The sequence below is a fragment of the Limulus polyphemus genome, unplaced genomic scaffold (assembly GCF_000517525.1).
Source record: "Limulus polyphemus unplaced genomic scaffold, Limulus_polyphemus-2.1.2 Scaffold114, whole genome shotgun sequence".
Taxonomy (NCBI): domain Eukaryota; kingdom Metazoa; phylum Arthropoda; class Merostomata; order Xiphosura; family Limulidae; genus Limulus; species Limulus polyphemus.
Genome location: NW_013665724.1, coordinates 365,020 through 386,732, shown reverse-complemented (window position 1 = coordinate 386,732; position 21,713 = coordinate 365,020). Strand labels below are relative to the sequence as shown.

Below are 21,713 nucleotides of genomic sequence, written 5' to 3'. Positions count from 1 at the left end.
CATTCTGACAACACACGGGGAGTAGTTAAGGGTCTATATGAATCACCTAGGAGAAGAACAGCAGTAGGACTTAGATATTGGTGTTTTGTGTGTGGGAAAGTTTTTAATACACTTCCGGAACAAATACGTACAATTAATAAACCAAAACAATTAAAAACAGTTTAAAAAGTATTTTATCGATTTGAATTAGAAACAAGAGGTGAATAAATAATTGGAGATAAGTACATAAATAATTATGGTAAATAACAATTAATAGAAAGAAATAACTAAGCCTAAATTGAATAAATTATAGAAATATTAAAGACCGTAATCTACAATCTTATAATAATTTTGTATAAAAGCATCTATATATTTTTCAAATAATTATGTAATTACCAATTCATTTTAACTAGATTAAGTTTATCATTTTTTTAATCTATGAAATACCTATATTCGTATGTAGTTATACTGAGACCTCCCACAGCACAGGGTACTAAGCCCTAAAGTGGGAGGTAATTTCCAATTAATTTAATTTTTTGTATTAGTGATGTAAAATAACCTAATAAAGGATTTATAATTTAAAAAAGAAACCACTTCTTTTCTATGTGTTTTTGCTAGCTTGATGCACACGCACATGGATAAGTAATACTACCCAGTTTCACACCCTCAGAGTCCACTTAGCATGTGTGCAAAATGTAAGGTTTCTAGGTTCTTTGAGCTATGGCGGTCACACACAGACCCACAGACACGCCCGTTTATTATTATAGATGAATCTATCCTAAGCTAAAGACTTTGCTAACGAAACGTTATAACTGTTTAACTTCCGAAACTCTCCAGATAACCCAGCTTAGCTTTAAGTTTAAAAGTTCAAAAGAAACGTACCTTTTGCTAATATGACTAAGAATGTTTAAAAAATTACATTTAAAAACATTTTTTTTTTAGAAAATGATGAATATAGTGACTGGCTAAGTTAAATGAAGGTCAACCAGCAACGATCAAAATCGTTTATATTAAAGACATAAATTTGTGATTCAAAAGATTTGTCAAAATTAATAGTGTTAATCGACGCTGTAAAAATGTTACCCGTACAAAGAAGCAGTTTCTGCGTCACCTGTCTTTTCCTTTAGTGTAAAGCATTTGATGTCAAATTCGACATTTTAATCACTTCTTTAGTGATCAATATTTTTAAATTTTGTTTCCAATTTCCTTGTCTATTGAACCTGATTTATTTATTTGCTTTTTGAGTTGGTTTATTAAGAAAACTTGTTTATATTTCAACTTGTGATTTTTGGAAGTTTCTCTCTTTGATTAAAGTTAAACAAGTAAATTAAAAAAAATATATATTACATTTTAATATTATTTAATAGAAGACTTTGCTTTACAAACAATTTATTAATCTACGTAGTATCCCGCCCCCCACTGCCACAGCGGTATGTCTGCGGACACATAACGCTAGAAACCGGGTTTTGATACCCGTGGTGGGCAGAGCACAGATAGCCCTTTGTGTAACTTTCTGCTTAACTACAAACAGACAAACAAGTATAGTATTCCACTATTTTTTCTTTTAAATTCCCGTTATTAGTTTGTAGAGCCATCTGTTGATAACATTTCATAACATGCAAGTCGTAGCTAAAAAGTTGTGAATTATCTTTTGTTATATATATATATATACATATATTAGCATTCCATATATTTTCAAAATAATATTACTAGAGACATTTCTTTTTTCTTTGGGAACAAATAACAAAATACAAAATTAAATTATAATAAATATACGTAAGTACATTATTTATTAGAAAAAATACTAAGCCTATTTCAACTTTAAATATAAAGCGGCATGTTTTTCGAAATACCATCGTTACAAAATTAGCATATTCAAAAGGATACTAAGAAGAAGAAGAATCCTAAACAAATCATTATATTGTTCACACCCTCTAATTTAATGACAGTATTCTAAAGACCGTATACTTACTCCTTTCTCTTCGTGTTCAAATACAGAATTATAATTTATTGTTAAGTCAATTTGTAATATCAAAAATTATTTTATTGTCATCTTTCCATTTCTTGAATAATAACTCAAGATGATACATTGTTTCCCTATGCGCAAAACTGTACAACGGGCTATCTGCGTTAGACCAACAGCAGGAATTCAACCCTGAATTTTAGCGCTATAAGCTTTCAGCGGTGGGGGTAGGATGTTCCAATTTATATACTGCATTCCCGTAACAACGTTTTCCATAATATTCTATTGAGCCTGCTGCCATGTTGTGACACGAATCTCATTTTTTTACACAACTCGGATTAACACAATTGTCACTGCTCTTATAAAAAGAGGTAAAATTTAAGAGAAAAATGACATTCACTTAACCTGCATGAGACCTGGAGGTGACATAAGCTGAAGTTACGGCAGTCAAACAAGAAGACAAAACTGACTTTTAATGACAAGCACTAAACTAACACCAAGGAAGATAAAATTTACTGTTCATGACAAGCACTAAACTAACACCAGGGAAGATGAAATTTACTGTTAATAACAATAATTAAATTAACACCAGAGGGAAATAAAATTTATTGTTAATGACAAGAACTAAACTAACACCAGAGGGAGATAAAATTTACTATCAACGACAAGCACTAAACTAATAAAGGGAGATAAAATTTATTGTTCATCACAAGCATTAAAATCACACTAGTGGAGATGAAATTTACTGTTAATGACAAGCACTAAATTAACATCAGAGGGAAATATAATTTACTGTTAATGACAAGCACTAAGCTAACACCAGAGGGAGATAAAAATTTATTATTAATGACAAACCCTAAACTAACACCATGGGAGATGAAATTTACTGTTAATGACAAGCACTAAATTAACACCAGAGGGAGATAAAATGTATTATTAACGACAAGCACTAAACTAACACCAAGGGAGATAAAATTTACTGTTAATGACAAGCACTAAATTAACACCAGATGGAAATATAATTTACTGTTAATGACAATCACTAAACTAACACCAGGGGAGATAAAATTTACTGTTAATGACAAACACTAAATTAACACCAAGGGAGATAAAACATATTATTAATTACAAGCCCTAAACTAACACCAGAAGGGGATAACATTTACTATTAAGGGTAATCACTTAACTAACACCAGTAGTGACGGTCATGAACTGAGTGACACTAGAAGAATGTATAATCAGAAGAGGTTCCTTAACACTTGTTTATTTTACTCAAATGGGCTATGTGTGTGACGCAGTAGTTAACGTGCCCATATTTTGAATCTACGGGCTGATGATTCGCCCGTGGCTATAAAAATGCACTCCACATTTTGGAGCCTTCAGTGCACTATAATAGTGACAGTCAAATAACTCGCTCTAGTCCCTCAGTTCACACAATGCATGTGAATTTTACGGTGCTCAGGCCTTTCAAATGCAATAAATTTTCAGTATATACTACTGAGTTTATCCTATCGATACACCAAAAACGATACCGTGAAACACCACTAAATCTATCAATGCAAGTGTTATATTTTCTATACGTCCCCCACATATTTTATAGACAAAATATTTTTTATGATATCTTTTACTATCTATATATCAAGTCAGATATAAAATGGAACTGTCGAATACCATTCTTTTTCAGCTTTAATAAACCCAAATTAAAGTGTAATCACACTCCTTTAAACCAAGTGATTGCTGCATCAGTTAAGATATTACATACCTTTGAGACGTAAATTAAAGAGCCTAATTCATCTATGTCAGTATTCTACAACGTTAAAACTTGCTGCAACGAAATTCCCTATTGGAAACATAATCTAGAAGACGTTTTCTGTCTTTCAGAGGTTCCTTGCGTGAAGCAGTTATGTCTCTCACAGTTGATTTTTGAAACAATTATTTTACATCCTCTAAAATACCTCTACCTCACCTGTTATTTCAAACATCCCACATCTACGTCAAGGACCTCCATTACGAAAAACTTTTTCTTCTTAATAGTATGAAGTTTGAAAATATCCAAACATATGATAGATAAATCAATGTTCAGATCAAAATTTTTGTATTAATGCGCGAACCTTAAGCATGAGCAAAACAAGCAGCTGTTTGGGTTTCGCCTTTTAGAGAACTTGAACTGATGAATTTGTTTGTTTGTTTGTAAAAATAATGAGTTATCTGCACTGTGTCCACCACGGGTATCTAAAACCTATTTATAGCGTGTAAGCCGTCTAGCTTACCATAGAGCCACTGGGGGGTTGGGGGTGGGGTGGGGTGATGCACTTGTGAGTTTAAAATAACATATGAATTTAAAACTTATTATTTATTTTTATATCGTTCAAAAGCTCAACAAAATATATGATTGTAAACCCATTTAAGTAACAGTGAGGTGTATAATTTAATTTGTTTGTTTGTTGTTTTAGCGCAAAGCTTCACAATGTAGTATCTGTGCTCTATCCACCGCTGGAAATAAATCCATGGATTTTTGGCATTTAAATCCGTAAAACTTAAAAAAGTTTCCAAAACTACGGCTATTTGTTGTCTTGTGGTCTGATAAGTTGAGACAAAATGAGCGTTATGCTCTTGTATGTCTGTAATTGGTAAATTGCAGTAGTTTAACACCACTTCTGACTTTGCTGAATAAAGGTAACCTTACAATAGCAAATGCATATATATATATATATATATATATATAATACACATAGCCACCTACACATCAGTAATTTATTGGCACAAAATGAGTTGTGGAGCAGTTTAGTGTGGAGTTATTACTAAACAGAGCTAACCTCAAGATGTTATAGGGTCTTTCTTGTCCCTACTAAAGAAATTTTGTCACTTTTTATTCAAACCATGTTACCCGGTGGATCAGCGTTAACTCTTTTAGCACGGGCTCGGTCCATGGGACCGACCTCGTAAACATTTTGTGCTTGTTATATTTTTCATGCTATAACTTTTAAATTATTATGTGAATGTTAATGAAATTTGGTACATGCAGGTGCATATTTTGGTACATGTGCGTGGAGAATCTTTGACTGGTACATGCGTGCGCTGGTCCTTATTTAAGTACATGCTCGCGCAGGATCGTATATTGGTATATCTGCATGCAGTTACATATTTGGGTACATTCGCGCGCAGGTGCGTACATTGTTACATGAATGGGCAGGTGCTTATTTTGGTACATGAGTGTGCAGGTGCTTATTTAGGTACATCTGTATGCAGGTGCTTATTTTTGTACATGCGCATGCAAGTGCACATTTGGTACATGCGCGCACAAGTGCGTGTATTGGTACATGCACATGGAGAATCTTATACTGGAACATGCGTGCACAGGTGCTTATTTTGGTACATGCGTGAATAGGTTCTTATACTGGTATAGGTATGCACAGGTGCTTTTTCTTTGTACCTTTGCACGCACGTGCTTATATTGGTTCATGCATGTGCAGCTGCGTAAATTGTTACATGAGCTCACAGGTGCAAATTTTGGAACATGCGCACAAAGGTGCTTATAATGGGTCATGTGTTTGCAGGTGCGCATATTCATACATGAGCAAGTAGATGCTTATTATGGCATGTGCGCATGCAGGTTCTTATTTTGCAGGTGCGTATATTGGTACATGCGCGCGCAGGTGCTTATTTTGGTACATGGGCACGCAGGTAAGGATATTGGTACATTCACGCGCAGGTACGTATATTGGTACAAGCGTGCAGGTGCTTGTTACATGCATTTGCAGGTGCTTATATTGGTATACTATATATGTGGCTTGGATGAGTGATAAACAGGTAATTACTGAAGAAGTTTCAGTTCATGCAATTTTAAGGTCATATATTTGTACTTTACTAATACGAGTAATAAGTGTAACAAATGTTTGTCTGTAAGTACAAAGTTTTCCACGGTTTATTTTTGTTTCATTTGTGAGCTGTATGAACACTACTAGTAGATGTTATTATAGGCTGTGCAGCATTAACTCTTTCAGCACGCACTCGGTTCGATGGACCGATCTCGCAACCATTTTGAGCTTGTTATAGTTTTCATGCTATAACTTTTAATTTAGTAAGCGTATGCTAATGAAATTTTCAGTTAACATTACAACTCTTTCATACGCAAAATATCAATTTTTTTATTAATTCTTAAGGTTTGCTAAGTAATGTTTTTCTCACGCCTTTTTTTCTTTTCGCATATTTCCTGTCGAACGTGCAAAGTAATTTTCATTTTGAGATTAAAAATACTTTTATGCATCACAATATTTTCACATTTCACATGCAAAATCTTTATAAGGTCCAGATAGTTATCAAATGTTTCTTAAGGAAAACTTTATAGTTTATGTGTTATTTTCACTAACGAAACTCTTCGGGTTCGATAGATTTGACCGACCTCGTAACCACCACAAAAAAATACTAAATAAATATAAATTGTACTTCTTCTATTCTAGAATTACTACAGATTATAACACGAAAACATAATTGTGTTGACTAAATACTTTAATCTCATAACATTATACTTTTATATATTTATTATTTATATTATATTGATCTTTCAGCCGTGCTTGTCTAACATTATAGAAGTTGTAATGACGCGGCGCTCGTGCACCCATTTTACCGTATCCTATAATATAAAACTGAGCTTTAGTCTTTACAAAGTGACCCTGAGACTAGTATTTTGTAAATACAGCAACATTTCAATTATTATACATTATATATGTATATAGATTATCACTATTTAGAAATAAATTACTATATCGGTACCATAGAATTTCACTATAACTTATCAAGCTTAGTAACTAAGCTTTATTTTTGGGCCGGCATAGCGAGTTCGAATCTCCATTCCACCAAACATGCTCACTTTTTCAGCCGTGGGGAAGTTATAATGTGACAGTCAATCACATTATTCATTAGCAAAAGAGTATCCCAAGAGTTGGAGGTCGGTGGTGATGACTAGCTTCCTTCCCTCTACTCTTACACTGTTAAATTAGGGACGAGCGCAAATAGACCTCGTGTAGCTTTGCGCAAAATTAAAAATAAAACAAAGCTATATTTCGGTCTAAAAAAATATGAAATATCGAGCAGACTAATGGCACAACCTACAAGTTTGAAATCTTGGTTCAAAAGAACGAAATGGCCTCCCAACATTTTAAAATGGCTGAGAAAACCACTAGGAGGACATTCTGAGCTTTCTATTGGATATTCACATGCCATATATTGAAGTAAGTGTATAAAAGGGACCGTTTCCAAATATGGAAAGAGGTGAGCGGGACCACTGTGTTTGATTCAGTACCTAATCGATATCTCGGCAAAAATAAAAGATATGAGGTTGTTATTTTATATTCTAGGTTGTCAATATCGTTCCTAATTCGTACGAAACTATACACTTAGTATTTTGACTTCACAAACATCTAATTTGAACCAGTGCTGCGTTCAACATACCACGTGACACATAAAAATCGATGTTTAACTATGTTTTTTTAATATTCACTTTTAAATTAATAAATTGAATAATGTATAATACCAAAATTTGAATTATAATCTACAATTTGATACCAAACTTATTGATATAAATTCATGAAATAGTAATTCAATAAAATTACGAATGAGAGTCAACAAACAAGATGACATGGCCTTTGGCAAGTCAAACCACTTAGTACATGCACGCACAGGTGCGTGTTTGTGTAAATTTACGAGCAGGTGCGTATGTATAGGTGCATACATTGGCACATTTGTTATCAGGCGCTTATAATGGTACCTGAACTCGCATGTTCGTATATTGTTACATGTGCGCACAGGGGCATATAATTGGTACATGCACGTGCTGGTGCGTATATTGGTACATTCTCGCGCAGGTGCTTATTTTGGTACATGTGCATACAGGTGCGTATATTGGTACATGCGCGCGCAGGTGCTTATTTTGGTACATGTGCATGCAGGTGCGTATATCGGTGCATGCGCGCGCAGGTGCTTATTTTGGTACATGTGCATGCAGGTGCGTATAATAGTACATGTGCGCACAGGTGCTTATATTGGTAGATGCATATAGGTGCATATATTTGTACGTGCGTGTGCAGAATCTTATACTGGTACATGCGCACACAGGTGCTTAATTTGATACAAAAGTCGGGGTTATACATAATAAACATTAAACAATCCATAATTTATACACATTTCTACCTTGCTTATAAAAAATTCAAAAGTGGTTCTACATAGGTAAAAACTGATTATTAACAAACAAACAAACAAAATTCTCTCATAATATTGCAACTTTTCACTCTGTGACAGTTACAATATGTATTTTATTTTCTTGTGGGTTTTGTTCCTGTTCCTGCTCTGGTGCATGTCTAGTTGGTGGTTGAAAGTGGGGGGGGGGGGGGGGGGACTAGTGCACATCCAACTGTAAATAGCAGCGACTTTCCAGGCGATACAATGTTTGTCTGGTTCCGTGTGATAATCACAACGTATTACTGGGGCTACTAACCTTTTATAGGCAGGGCAATCCAGCTCCTCCAGGTTTACATAGGGTATCATGAAGAAGATTTCGGAAAGGAGCCGCGACTTCTCCTGTCCTTTTGTGTACAGTTGGGTGTGGTGGCGTTTCACCACAAATGTTGTAGATTTAATAGGAAAAATACTCCCCCTCCTCCCATCGTAGGCGATGCAGGTACGTGGACATCCAAGTCATGTGCCGACTGTCCTCTTCTTTTAATATCCTCCTCAGAAAAGGAGGTCGGAACCTGTAGGTCCTGCAGTTCCCAGTCGACAGCGACTTAACTAACATTTCCTTGATAATATATACTCCCGATATCTGAAACCCTTCGATGTCCACTATGAAACTCTTCTCAAAATAAGGGCTGTAATATGTTCAGACAATCTAAGTACACATAAAACACTTAGCTATATAGGATGTTCCGTTTCTTGGTGGTTTTTCACACACAAAGGGTTCTACTTCTGGTTTGTCCCAATTTCCGAGTCGCCTTCCAATTATAGTTGACATTCCGATTTGCCAAGTTTCTCTTCTTCTCGGTAAATTTATTCGATGCGGTTGCAATTGAATTCGATTGATTTATCGGCAATTTTTACTCTTGTTAATTTAGCCTAATGATTTTCCCTCCTAATAGATCGTTTTTCTTTAAAAATTTGCAACCCTCCTGGATTGGTTATTAAATTAGTAAATTTTGTCGTCATCTAATGTATTTAAGCTACTTCCTATTTTTTCGATACGGGATCGTTAAATTTTCTGATCCGGGATCGTTTTGTTCTATTACTTCGGTAGTTTCAGAATGCGACATGTCTTTATTTCGATTCTGCTTTTCCCTTCCACCGAATATTAACAATCATTCCATTTTTAACATTTTCCACTGATCAAGATGATTTTCCCTGATCCTGTGCAACAGTATACTTAATAGCAAAACTATTAGACATAGTGTTACAAGTACTGCATTGATTAATTTCCACTTATCTAACCTAGTACTGGCAGAGGCTGTCCGTAAGCCTTTAACGTGTTGTTGCAATTCTCGTATAGTTAAACCAGCTTTTCCTAATGGTAAATGTTTAGTCTCGTCTATTATATTTCTTAAATTAGGGACCTCTGTTTCTCTGCTTAATTCGCTAAGGGCTTCTGATTCTTCTCTTGTCAATAAGTCTAACAATTCAGGAACTTTTACATTTAACTGGTCAAGAGTGTATTTAGTTTTGCTTCTAAAACTGGATGGTAATGTGATTCCTTGTCCATGTTCTGAACAATTTCTAGCTAACTTTAAATAACAACTTTCTTTTAGTTTTATCAGTTTCGTTTGATAATCGAATTGCTGCGCGTTAGATTTAGGGCACACTATAGATAAACCTAATTCACTTCTCACATTGAATAGCCAAGTTCCTGGGGTTTGTGTCTTGAAAAAAGTAAAAGCTTATGATATTATTACTCTCTTTTCACATCATTTTGCTATTTTATCCTTAAAGAGCGTAAAAAAAGAAACCTATAGAAACTAGCATTTATTATTGAATAAAAATAATAACTGTTCTTTTTTAGCCTATTGCGCATATATGTTGAAAAAATGGCGTATATATTATATAAGATCGCTAAATTTGTAATAATATTTAAATCGCCAAAATATTTTTTTTCTTCTAAAACAAATCGTGAGAACTTCAACTAATTGAATTAGATATTCTAAACTCTCAACTTTAAGAAAGCTAAATCTTTTAGCATGATTTTATTGTTTGTTTTTAAACACAATGTTACAGATGGATAATGTTTGCTCTGTCCACCACTGGGATCGAATCCTGGACGTTGTAAGTCCATAAACTTACCGCTGACCCACCAAGAGATCTTATAATATGACTAACAACCGCCTACAATAACAACGAACGCATATTCAACAATTTTCAGGACGCAAAACACGTCTATTTAAGCAACTGCAATTTTATTTGTGAATGTCTATTACATACCAATATTAAAAATTGAAAAGTCAAGCGTGGCCTAGTGGCTAGTGTTCGGAGCTGCGAATCAAAAGGTTCAAGGTGCGATATGACATTAAATACGGTCCACACTTTCAGTTTTAACTGCTTATTATTCAGTCCTGCTATTCGGTTAGTCGTGTAGAGGGCGGGCGCTGCTGACTGGTTGCGGATAGTATGCTTAAACCTTGAGATCTTCGAACAGAAAAATGATAATAACAGGGATTTTCGTCTATGGTAAGTTTATCTGAGTGGAATATTTTGCAAAAATGGAAGTCAAATAGAATTAGGAACAAATACTCATGTAGTAGAAAAATACACACCAGTCCCAACGAACAATACATAAACGAAGTGAATATGATTATTTTCTGTTTCATGATGCGTTGCCAGCATCACCATCTACGAACATCAAAGCCAAGCTACTCATTATAGAAAATATTAAGTTTTAGGGAGTTGAAAAGAAAGACAATCTCCAAATCACAAAATAAAGTATTTTCAAAGGCTATATCAAAAAAGTTGAAAGAATCTGAAGAAAATATGAAACACTCCCTACTGTTCAATACCTCGCGCAAAAAGAAATAAACTAGCCACCATCCACTTTAAAATCTAAAAGAACAACATTTTAGGCGTATGTATCTGCTGTAATTTATCTTATGACTACAGACCAAAAGAATCTGTTACCTGTTTTATAATGAAAATACCAACATTATCCCAAACCTTTGCAATAGGGTTTGAATTATTGCTAGAAAATAGAAAACCATTATCTGAGTTCAAATCCAAAGAAAACAAGAGGGAATCATCAATAGCCGCGGCTGTAATTGGATCTCAAATCGGTCAAGAGATGGAGCTACGAGCTAAAAGTTTGTACTTGAAAAAACGAAAAACTCAGAGCCATCCAATGTGCCGCTATGCCGCGCTAAAATCTCAAAGCCATTAAACCTGTAATGAAGCCTTTCTCCTAATGAAACTAGAACCATTTCCAAGAGGTGACTTCATTTTTCGTTCTAAGTCTCCAGATTTTAGCAACACTTACACATTCCATGACATTGAAAGCATTAGTTTCATTTTAAACCACCAAAACATTAAGATTTAACTTCAGTTGTAACCTGTATAACGCCTTATGCGGTGCAGAGGTTATAAAAGTGGTCGGGTCAGAGATGCCAGGCATAACATCTTTAATTTCAAACTGCTGGACAGAAGGAGAGAAACCATGCAGTTAGTGCTTGCTACCCACACTGCTATTCTTAACCTTAATAACGGGATTGACCTTTACTTTCAAAATGTACCTACAGATGAAAGTGCGGAGCGAGTTCTGCAAAATATTGCAGATTCTAAACTTGGACCCTCAATTCCTCAGCCTGGCGCATTAGCCCCAAAGCCACATTCGGCTTATATGTCACGTATAAGTAGATTTTACAAAGTTCTCAAATATAATGTTTTGGAAAATTTGTTCTATTATTTTGGAATACGCCTTTTGAAACATCAAATTGTATTTTAGTATCTTCAAAAATAATGAGCTGTTAGCTGTCATAAATGTAACATAAAATCGCCAATCTAAACATCCAAAAGCTGGAAACAGACATTTTTAATGTAAACTGAATCAGCCTCTGAACTTAGAACGACAGTTTGATAAATCCCTTTAAAAGGAAATGAATAATATACGTATATAAAGGCGTTAGGAAGAGACGTACTGAAAAGTAGAATGAATCTTGGAAACTATGTTCTCAATAAGGAATTCCTTTAATTTTGGAAAAAAAAAGAAAAAAAGATCACTGAATTGTTGGACTCTACCTAAATACTTACGAGCTATTTTATCTCAGATTCAAAAAACATTAGTATCGGATCAGCAGCTTAACCTGATCCGCTAACACTTTCAATCTGATCCGTGAAACCGTGTATTCATCATATAACATGGTTCACGAACACTGCTCAAAATTAATTTAATTAGAATCGCTAAAGTTATATGTGCGTAAGAGTAGCAAAAAAACAAAAAAAAACGCTTTTTATACTCTATACATTGGGGGTCTATATCAGTTTTCTTCATAGCTGTATTTATACTCTATACATTGGGGGTCTATATCAGTTTTCTTCATAGCTGTATTTATACTCTATACATTGGGGGTCTATATCAGTTTTCTTCATAGCTGTATTTATACTCTATACATTGGGGGTCTATATCAGTTTTCTTCATAGCCGTATAGTGTTCCGCCGGTGGGTCAGCTGTAAATTTACGGCAAGAACGCAAGATAGCTCGTTGTGTAGCATTGCATTAAAACACAACAGCAACTGTATAGCGTGTAAAACAAATAGAATTAGAATGCTTTAAAGTAAGAAATATACAGTATTAATAGTGTTATGTTAAGTCGCGTGTTATATGCATATAGTGAATCTCGAATGGCACGTCGAATCTCTGTTATATACTGTCCAATGGCACGTCGAATCTCTGTTATATACTGTCCAATGGAATAAATGAAGCTTGAAAATTCTATGAAGGATTATGTTGATTTGGTACCTCACTTAGCACTAATTCCATTAATGATATAATATTCAGTTGTCTAAGAAGTCAGTATGGTTAGTATAAGTATAAAGAGCTTTAAATTTTGATTAGACAATTCGTCCTTGTACACGGATGTCAACCTAAATTTTATATATGACTCCGTACACAAAGTTCATCACAAAACAACAGGCATGTATAAGAGTTGAGTTAGTGCCATGGTAAACAACGCCAGTTCGTGATGATTCGCGTTTTGCAGCTGTTCAAAACGCATGATGAGTATAAAGCACGTTTAGCCTAGTAAGATGTGAACCCGATAGCAAGGTGACTGCTAACTCTTCATTGTTTAAATTGTTCTGTGATTTTACATTTACTACATTACACTTAATCAAATCTAATTTCCTGACCTCCATTGAGAGGTTCAGCTTCTAATCATGTAACGCTTGACTCATTCTGACAGCGCATTATTTGTTGGACAGAGAAAATGTTTAAGTATAAGCTATTTATAGAATGTGTGCAATGAAATTAATCACTAAAAGTTATTACTGTTGGCCTACTTTACTGGATAGTGTGGCTTAAATAAAGGATAACAAAATGAAATTACAGTGTAAACAGTTGTCTTTCTTTATTCGAGTATAAATTACTTTTAAACAAACTTGCATGGAACCAGAACAATCTATTAAACCCGGTGAAGATACATATATGTTAGGAACTAGGCAGTTGGTTCCCGAGTCTAACGATTTAGCTGACATGTTGTTTACTTATTTAAATGTCGTTGCACTTCATAAATTATGTTTTAATTAGTAGGATTTTCACAATCACAGAAGTTCTTAGTAAGTGTTACTTGCTAATTACTAGGTGAGTTTACCTACCTAAAAGAGGAACTCCGGCTTGAAAAAAGGGTTAAATTTAGTCCAAACTAATTACTAATACAAATGTTGATCTGTTGCTTCGTGATGCTTGGCTATCAAAGCGAAACCAAAGTGTGCTGTTTATCACAGTGAAGTAAACAGTGAAACCGAAATGTAGAAACTATGAGTTAAAATAAGGACTTGTCATATTTCTTCAAGTATCTATGAGTCACTGAGTTGTTTGTCATTAGGCCTATTTCTACCTCATTTAATTTAGTGACACAAGGAGGCAGTATATATATATATATATTGATTCGTTATTATAATTCTTACAAGTTTATAAGATCGTGCTTTTTTCAGCGAATATTCGTGTCGTTTTAGAATTCAACTGACGTCCCTGGTTGATACAACTTTATTAAAAATGAACAGCAACTGTTTATCATTGCATTATGTTATAGAAACAGCCATCTATTACCAAAGAAAAATTATTTGACCAACAAAGTCGGTTTTTCCTAATTAATTTAAGTTTTAATGTTCTTCTCAGAGTGGTTCCTAAACGTATCCTGATCGCCATCAACATTGCACCATTTTGTTAACTCCAAAACTGATAAACTAGCCTATAGTTATACACCAAGGCGATGTACTTAATATCTCATTGGCACAACCTTCCTTAGAAAATCAAGCCTCTTAGGTGTTGAATTCTAGAATTCTTGACATGATCCATACTCCATCTGCTTTGTAAACACATTTTTCTAGACTACTCATGTACCAACCTGCTTTTAGGTCCATGATTTAGTTGGTTATAGGGTTTTTTGTGATATATCACATCATCAATATTGCAATCAAGCCCTCTATATACTACTGGGCTTCCTGTGTATTTTACACAGAAAATTAATTATTTCACCCTTTCTTTAAACCGGATGATATAACAGGCAAAAACGTAAAAGTACTTAATTATTTGATGATGCAATAGATGAGTCCTATTGATAGTGAAAACATATCTTATGCCAGTAATTTAAAGGTTAATGTTCTCCCTCCCCAGAACACGTACAATGTACCAAGTTTTATTTATTAAAACTAAAGTGTCTACCCTTGCCTCTTACCGGGGAGCCATTATATCACATAAGAGACTTTTTCTGGAGCATATTGTGCTTGTCCAATGTCTCAAAAAACTTTCAACAAATTGTAATTTTTGTTTGGTTGATTGGTTTATTACGATTATGTTTTTCTCTGTGGATACTTGTTACAGATTATACAGTGCCCTGATTAGACAGTATTCAGGTCCATTGTCTACGAATTAATATATTACTTCTTTAAAGGATGCGGTTTCGCCCTGTGGTACAGCTTTCGATTTGGGAGCTGGTGACCCAAACGTGAGCCTGTGCAATACCCCAAAATATTTCTCGCACTTTAATGATGGATGCGTCATAAGAGTGACAGTCAATCCCTTAGCTTGGTTGTTTGATGGTAGGGTGCTGCTGACTGGCTGCCTTCCTTCTGGTCAGTAGTCCAATATTAGGGACGTCATCCGATAGCCTTAGTAGCTTTGTCATAAATATAAAATATAAATATAGTTTTTTAAACTCAAAGTTAATATTCTGAAGTGGCAATTTGTCTATTTGTTCGGCAGATGGCGGTAAAAGCATATTTTATTTTTATACGTCAAAAAAGTGCATTTCCTCAGTTTTACTCAACAGGTTAGTGCTAGGAAGTATCCAATTGGCAAAATAAGCTCAAACCTTGACTGGCAGTGTCGTTAAAACGAAAGAGAAAATTTTAATATGAAAAATTAACTTTACATAGTAAAAGATTTGAATTGAAATGTTCACTACCAAGTGTTTTAATTATATATATATATATATACTTCCAAACGAAAAATAAAGTATTAGTACAGACAACTTGTAGATTTTCATTCCCGGATGTTCAATAGTATCAAAGACTTGGACTCAAACTTTCAAAATTGTACAACATATTTCACAAAATGATCAAGAAGATAATTGAATTGATTTCATCTGAAACGAAAATGAGACAGGTAAAAAAAAAACATGAAGGTTAACCGTTGAAGATGACCCGAATAAATGGGGGTGCCACTTTGAACGAAGCAGAACAAAGGTCAGGAAATGCAGTCAGTGGAGAAGGTGGGTTGTCGCAGGGAAAGGAGCCCGTTAACTAACTAACGAATTTTACAGAGGTAAATCAACAACACGATTCTGAAATTGTCTAACAGGATTTTAGAAGGGTTTTTTTTTCTTCTTGTTGTTGATCTTATCATTTTTTTCACGCCTTTTCTTAAGGTTAAATAAATCATTATACTTTCACTTGTCGTCAAACCTACATGTTCCTGCGGTTGGGACAGCACAGACAGTCCAGTGTGAAGCTTTGCTCAACAACAAACAAATATTTTATTCATTTCTTCTCACGCCATCCGCTGAGTGTTAGATCCTATCAGCTGAAGTCAGTATAGATTGCTCACTAATGTTGTTCATTTCCTGTTACTTTCAGGAGTGAGTCTGAGATTCTGTAAGATAAAAAATATCCACGTTTTCAGATTTTAAAGATCTATATGTATGTGATATCAATATAAACAATCGTACATATTAAATATATATATATATATATAGTAACAGAGTGAAAAACAGCAAATTCATTGGTGCATATTAATTTGGTTTTACCGCGCTTTTGGTGTGTTATGTGACAGTGATTACAGAAGAGTAGGCAATATACCATTTGGCACGAGGCTTAACTACTTGCCTGTGGGGTTCAACTACCTTATTCTTCGCCTAAGCATGTCACGTGCTTTAAAATTTCAATAGAGTAAATACCCCGGAAACAGGATAATGTATAGCCTACGAAATGATCATGGGAAGGTATTTAAGTAATGTATACAATACTTCCCATAACCTCCTATTACCTGTGCGCATGAAGAAGAAGAAAAAAAGACTGGTTGTTTAATAGTAATGTTTCTCCTAGTTTTGTTTAGTTGATATTTACTTAAGGAGAGTCTGTAACTTAAGTCCGTGAAAGTTTTGATACAATTTTTGACTTGTTCTTTTTATCAAACAAAAAGGTAAAAACTGAGAGTGAGAAAAGCTAATTATTTTAACTTTACCGATTTGTTTTCCTGAGAAACAAACAAACAAAAAAGATTATCACTACATACTAAGTAAAAAAAAAAGTGTTTTAACCCTGACTGGCGTTTCACATTTGCAAGTGATATTCCAATTTTGGTGGAAGTTTGTTAATAAACGTTGATATTATCGCCTTTTTTTTTCGTATCTTTTAAAAATTATGTTATAGAATGGCTTGAAAGACAAGAGTACTGACAGGATTGTTAACTTTATGAAACATAAAATATTATTGCACATAAACTTGCTTGAACTGCTGGAGCATCTATTTTATTTTTTACCCGGTAAACGATTATTCATTTTTATGTGCATCATTAACGTTAAGACACATATTGGGCATAATATCTTTAAAGTCTTATGTGCCATAATAATATTTTTTTCGTTAATTTAAGATTTGTTAAATAATCAGCAGGGCTAGCGCTATCGGAGGAATGGATAACCAGGGGGCTAAGCCCCCTCTGAAATGTCTTCGCTTTCTCTCCAAACTAAAGCCGCCCATTAATCTAATTTTAGATCTATTTTAGATTTGGCCCTATTATATATCTCATTGGCCCTTCTAGTTTCTACTTGCAGGAGAAAAATGGATTTGGTGAATTTTGGGTAAAGCTACACGAGGGCTATTTGCGCTAGCCGTTCCCAATTTAGCAGTGAAAGACTAGAGGGAAGGCAGCTAGTCATCACCACCCACCGCCAACTATTGGGCTACTTTTTACCAATGAATAGTAGGATTCACCGTCACATTATATAACACCCCCGCGACTAAAAGGGATAGCATGTTCGGCGCCAGGTTTTGATCCCGCAACACGCACATTCCGAGTTCAGTGCCCTCACCGCCTGGCCAGGCCAGGTCCAGAAAAATGGGCGTTCTTAACTGAGTGAAGTTTATTTGGCGAAATATGATACCATTAGCGTTTACCAACAATGATACAAGACAGAGACGCTATGTTGCATGACTCAGAATTGCTATCTCTTGCAAGATAATGTAACTACGCGATTCAGAAAGTTAATTAAAATCAATAACTGTAATGCGATCTCATTTTATAGGTAAAAAAGTAGGACTAGAACATGATGGGCTACATCTGATCAAAATGAATTGGTCTATCGTTTTCATGTCACAAGAGGGCGCTACAGTAGACATTTTGAGGTCCAAGAAGTGCTACAGCATTAGTGAAACCTGACATACTATAAAATTCAAAAAGGCGTGCTTAAAGTTTTTATAAAGACTGCTGCTATAGTACGTGACATTAATAAAAAAAACACCAAGAGAAGCAGGAGTTAGCTTGTTCCAACTGCACCTGAAAGACACGTAGATGATATGTTTCCAACTTCAGTCATGATATGTTTGTTTGTTCTCTTATAGAAAAGCTACTTAGGCTATCTGCTGTAAGTCGTAATTTCTAACTGTCCGATCAAAGAAAAGGCAACCTGCCAACTTGGGCTACTCTATACTAACGAATAGTGAGACTGACCGTCACATTATAACACCCCCGCGACTAAATGGGATATCATTTTCGGCGCCGGGTTTTGATCCCGAAACATCCACTTTGCGAGTTGAGTGCGCTAACCACCACAGCATGTCAGGCTTGAGAAGTATTTGTTTGTTTGTTTTCTTAGTTTCGCACAAAGCTACTCGAAAGCTATCTGCGCTAGTTATCCCAAATTCTGAAGTGATAGGCTAGAGAAAAGGTAGCTTGTTAACACCACCCACTGCCAAACCTTAGGCCATTTTTTACCAACGAATATTGAGATCGACCGTTACATTATAACGCCACTCACGGCTGAAAGGGCGAACATATTCGGCGCCGGGTTTTGATCCTGCAAATCGCAAATTGCGAGTCTAGTACCCTAACCATCAGAACATCCTAAGCCTGAGAACATGAAACAACCAAATCAATACAGCCAAGAACGTTTATACCTTCAAAATAGTTAGGGAGAAGTTCATAAAGTTGCCTTTTCTGGTGTGTGAAATAATAAAAAGACTTCTAAAATATTATTTACCTAATATTTAATCTAATCAAAAACACCTTAGGTGTGAAAAAAAGGTGCGGCCATAAAAGGATTGAGTGTGCGACTTAAAGGAATCAAATCAAAATTGGCAGCCAAACTGGTAGCTACACTTATATAGAATTGATAAGAAATTTAAAGCAAACTATCACTCCTGTTAGTAACAAACAGTGTGTCCTGCAGCAAGTTGTATTGGCCGCACGACACACAACAGTGTGTCTTGATGACCTTCACATTCATAATTGAAAATAAAGGTTGTATTGAGAATAAGCCATATGTTATCGTGTGCTTCCCCGCCTTTCGTAAAAAATCAGGTATTCCTCAAGTAAGTATAAAGAAAATACGTCAACACTTAGTGAGCTTCTTGCATAGTTCTTTAAAATGTCTTTACGTTAAATCATTATTAAAAACAAATCCCTGCAAGTACATCTTTCGAGAGCCAAACCTACCTAACAGATATAACAACAGGCTTTGAGCGACACTGGTTGTCCAATGATGTTCATTTTACTATTGTTCTGTAGAAAAATCCCAAAAGTGTCCATGAGAGAAACATAGCTCTAACATGTGTTTCAAGGCTGCGATATACATTTTGTTTACTTAACATTTTTCTCCAAACAATAGCACCAACCGAATAATTACCAATTAATTATCCACTATCTAATAGTTTGTCAAAAAATCTTAGCGAAATAGCTTGTTAGTTTTACGTACATGATTTTCAATTTCTTCACTGTTTCCCGCCAATTCATGAGACAGTCCTAACAGTGGCCAATTTATCGTAATTTCCTCAAGCAGTCGAAAGACGTTCTGTCCTATACCTGCTCATGTAAAACTAAATTAGCCCAAGGCAGAAGCGTAATGTGGAAGAGCAGGTGCAGTACGAGCATGAGCAATTCATGATTCACATGCCTGCAGCTTCAGCAAGCTTCGGTCATTTGATTCCTCGCTTAGAAACCTTATCATAAATGTACTTAAGTTTTATCTACAAGCTTTGTGTGCTTTTTGAGATGTTGTTAACGTAAAAAAAATAATTATTATTTATTATTGACAGAAATCTTTCTAGTACCGTTCAAAATGTTAAACTACATGTACGTAGAAAATATTAGTAATTAGTAGGCGAGTAAAGGATAATTTGAAAACTTCAACTGTAATCTAAAGTTTGTTTTTTAATACGATTATTTTGTGATTCTTTGATATTTAATTACGCGCTTCTCTATTACTTACCCTTGTCCTGAGCGAAGACCAGAGTGATCTAAGGAAATGGGCAGTTTTCCTGAAAACAACTGACACAGCTATCGTTTACTTGTCCAAAAACCGGATGTGAAAGGCACGACACGTTATGTAATGGAAATAGAAGCTCATTGGCTGAGCATAAACTGATCCTTCACATTCTCTATGGTAGGTAAATGTTAAAGATTTCATATAAAACTTCTTTCTGAACTAGAATGTTATCTATTCTACTATTTTCGTAAAGGAAAGAGAAGGCGTCCAACAGCAACCTCCATAAGTCTTTTTTCTAGATGACATTCTATATCTTTTGGGACTGAAAAAATATATTTTGCTATGGAAAATGAAGGCTATTTGACTTTACAAAGTTTGTGGAACTGAAGACTAACTGTTGATTTTAAATCTGACACCATCATGGCTCTTTTTATCTGGAGTGTTGTGAAGAAACTATATCGTATGAACGACATTCAGGTAAGGCATGGATACAGTTATATATATATATATATCTAACAACATAATACAAAGTTATTGTGGTCATAATTACAATAATTGTTGTTTTACATATGCTGATTGTTGTATTCTATTTCAACTCGAATATGTTTTTAGATGTTACATCTCAAAATAAAATTAATGAAAGGCTTGTCACCATCTGTTTTTTAATTTACTTTAAGTCTTGACACTGATGAAATCATTGGAATGATACGCGTCTCTTTAATTAGAAAGTATAAAACAGCCTTGATACAAAAAGGTGTAATTTTCCAACACCGTCACAGGGCATGTTGCTTTCAGCGATATTGTCTGGCGGTTATGTTTTGTTTTGCTTGTTTGTTTGTTTTTTATTCATTTTCAAGCGCATAACCACTTAATGGGCTATCTGCGCTGTATCCACCGCAGGGATCGAAACCCGACTTTTAGAATTATAAGCTTTCAAGTTTATCGCTGAACATTGTGATAAATTTCAAGCAGTTTGTAGTACGAATTTTCTGTAAGTGGCCAATCTTTTAGCTAGTCACTGTTGAACGCGGTCTCCGTATAGTCGTGAATTTATTTCTAAAGTAGCAGTATTGATTCTGTCTCTGACTACCCACAACACTTTTACTTACCCCATTAAATCTTAACATTTTTTTAAATAAAACCAGACCCTCTATCGTTAAAATCTACTATCAGAAGTAATATTCGAATTTTCTTTTGTCAAACTTTCGCCGCTTCTTCGTAGCTGCAGCTAGCACATTAGTGAAAATGAACCAGGTTTGTTTGTTTTTATCCGTATTCCACAACAATCTAGCCTCATGATCTATCAGCAGTCAATGTAGTCTGAATTAGTATGTTCAACATTTACTTCGTATTAAATCTCCATAAAAACGACAAAATAAAAGTTTCAGGGGGTGCGCAACGCTGATCCTCCTTGTTTGTTTGTTTTTATCCGTATTCCACAACAATCTAGCCTCATGATCTATCAGCAGTCAATGTAGTCTGAATTAGTATGTTCAACATTTACTTCGTATTAAATCTCCATAAAAACGACAAAATAAAAGTAACAGTGGGTGCGCAACGCTGATCCTCCTTGTTTGTTTGTTTTTGTTTTTTGAATTTCGCGCAAAGCT

At 34.9% G+C, this 21,713-nt stretch overlaps 1 protein-coding gene across 2 annotated transcripts in view; it reads right to left on the bottom strand.

Annotated features, from left to right (window-relative positions):
- LOC106471640 overlaps nt 1-21,713 on the bottom strand; it is a 39,650-nt gene that overhangs the window by 7,677 nt on the left and 10,260 nt on the right. The window contains exon 2 of one of the 2 annotated variants that reach the window (XR_002613491.1): nt 15,656-16,274. The exons of the other annotated variant lie outside the window; for it this stretch is intronic. The gene's annotated coding sequence lies outside the window, so the exon portion shown is untranslated. Of the gene's footprint in view, nt 1-15,655; nt 16,275-21,713 lie in introns of those variants that run through there. 2 annotated transcript variants of the gene reach the window in all.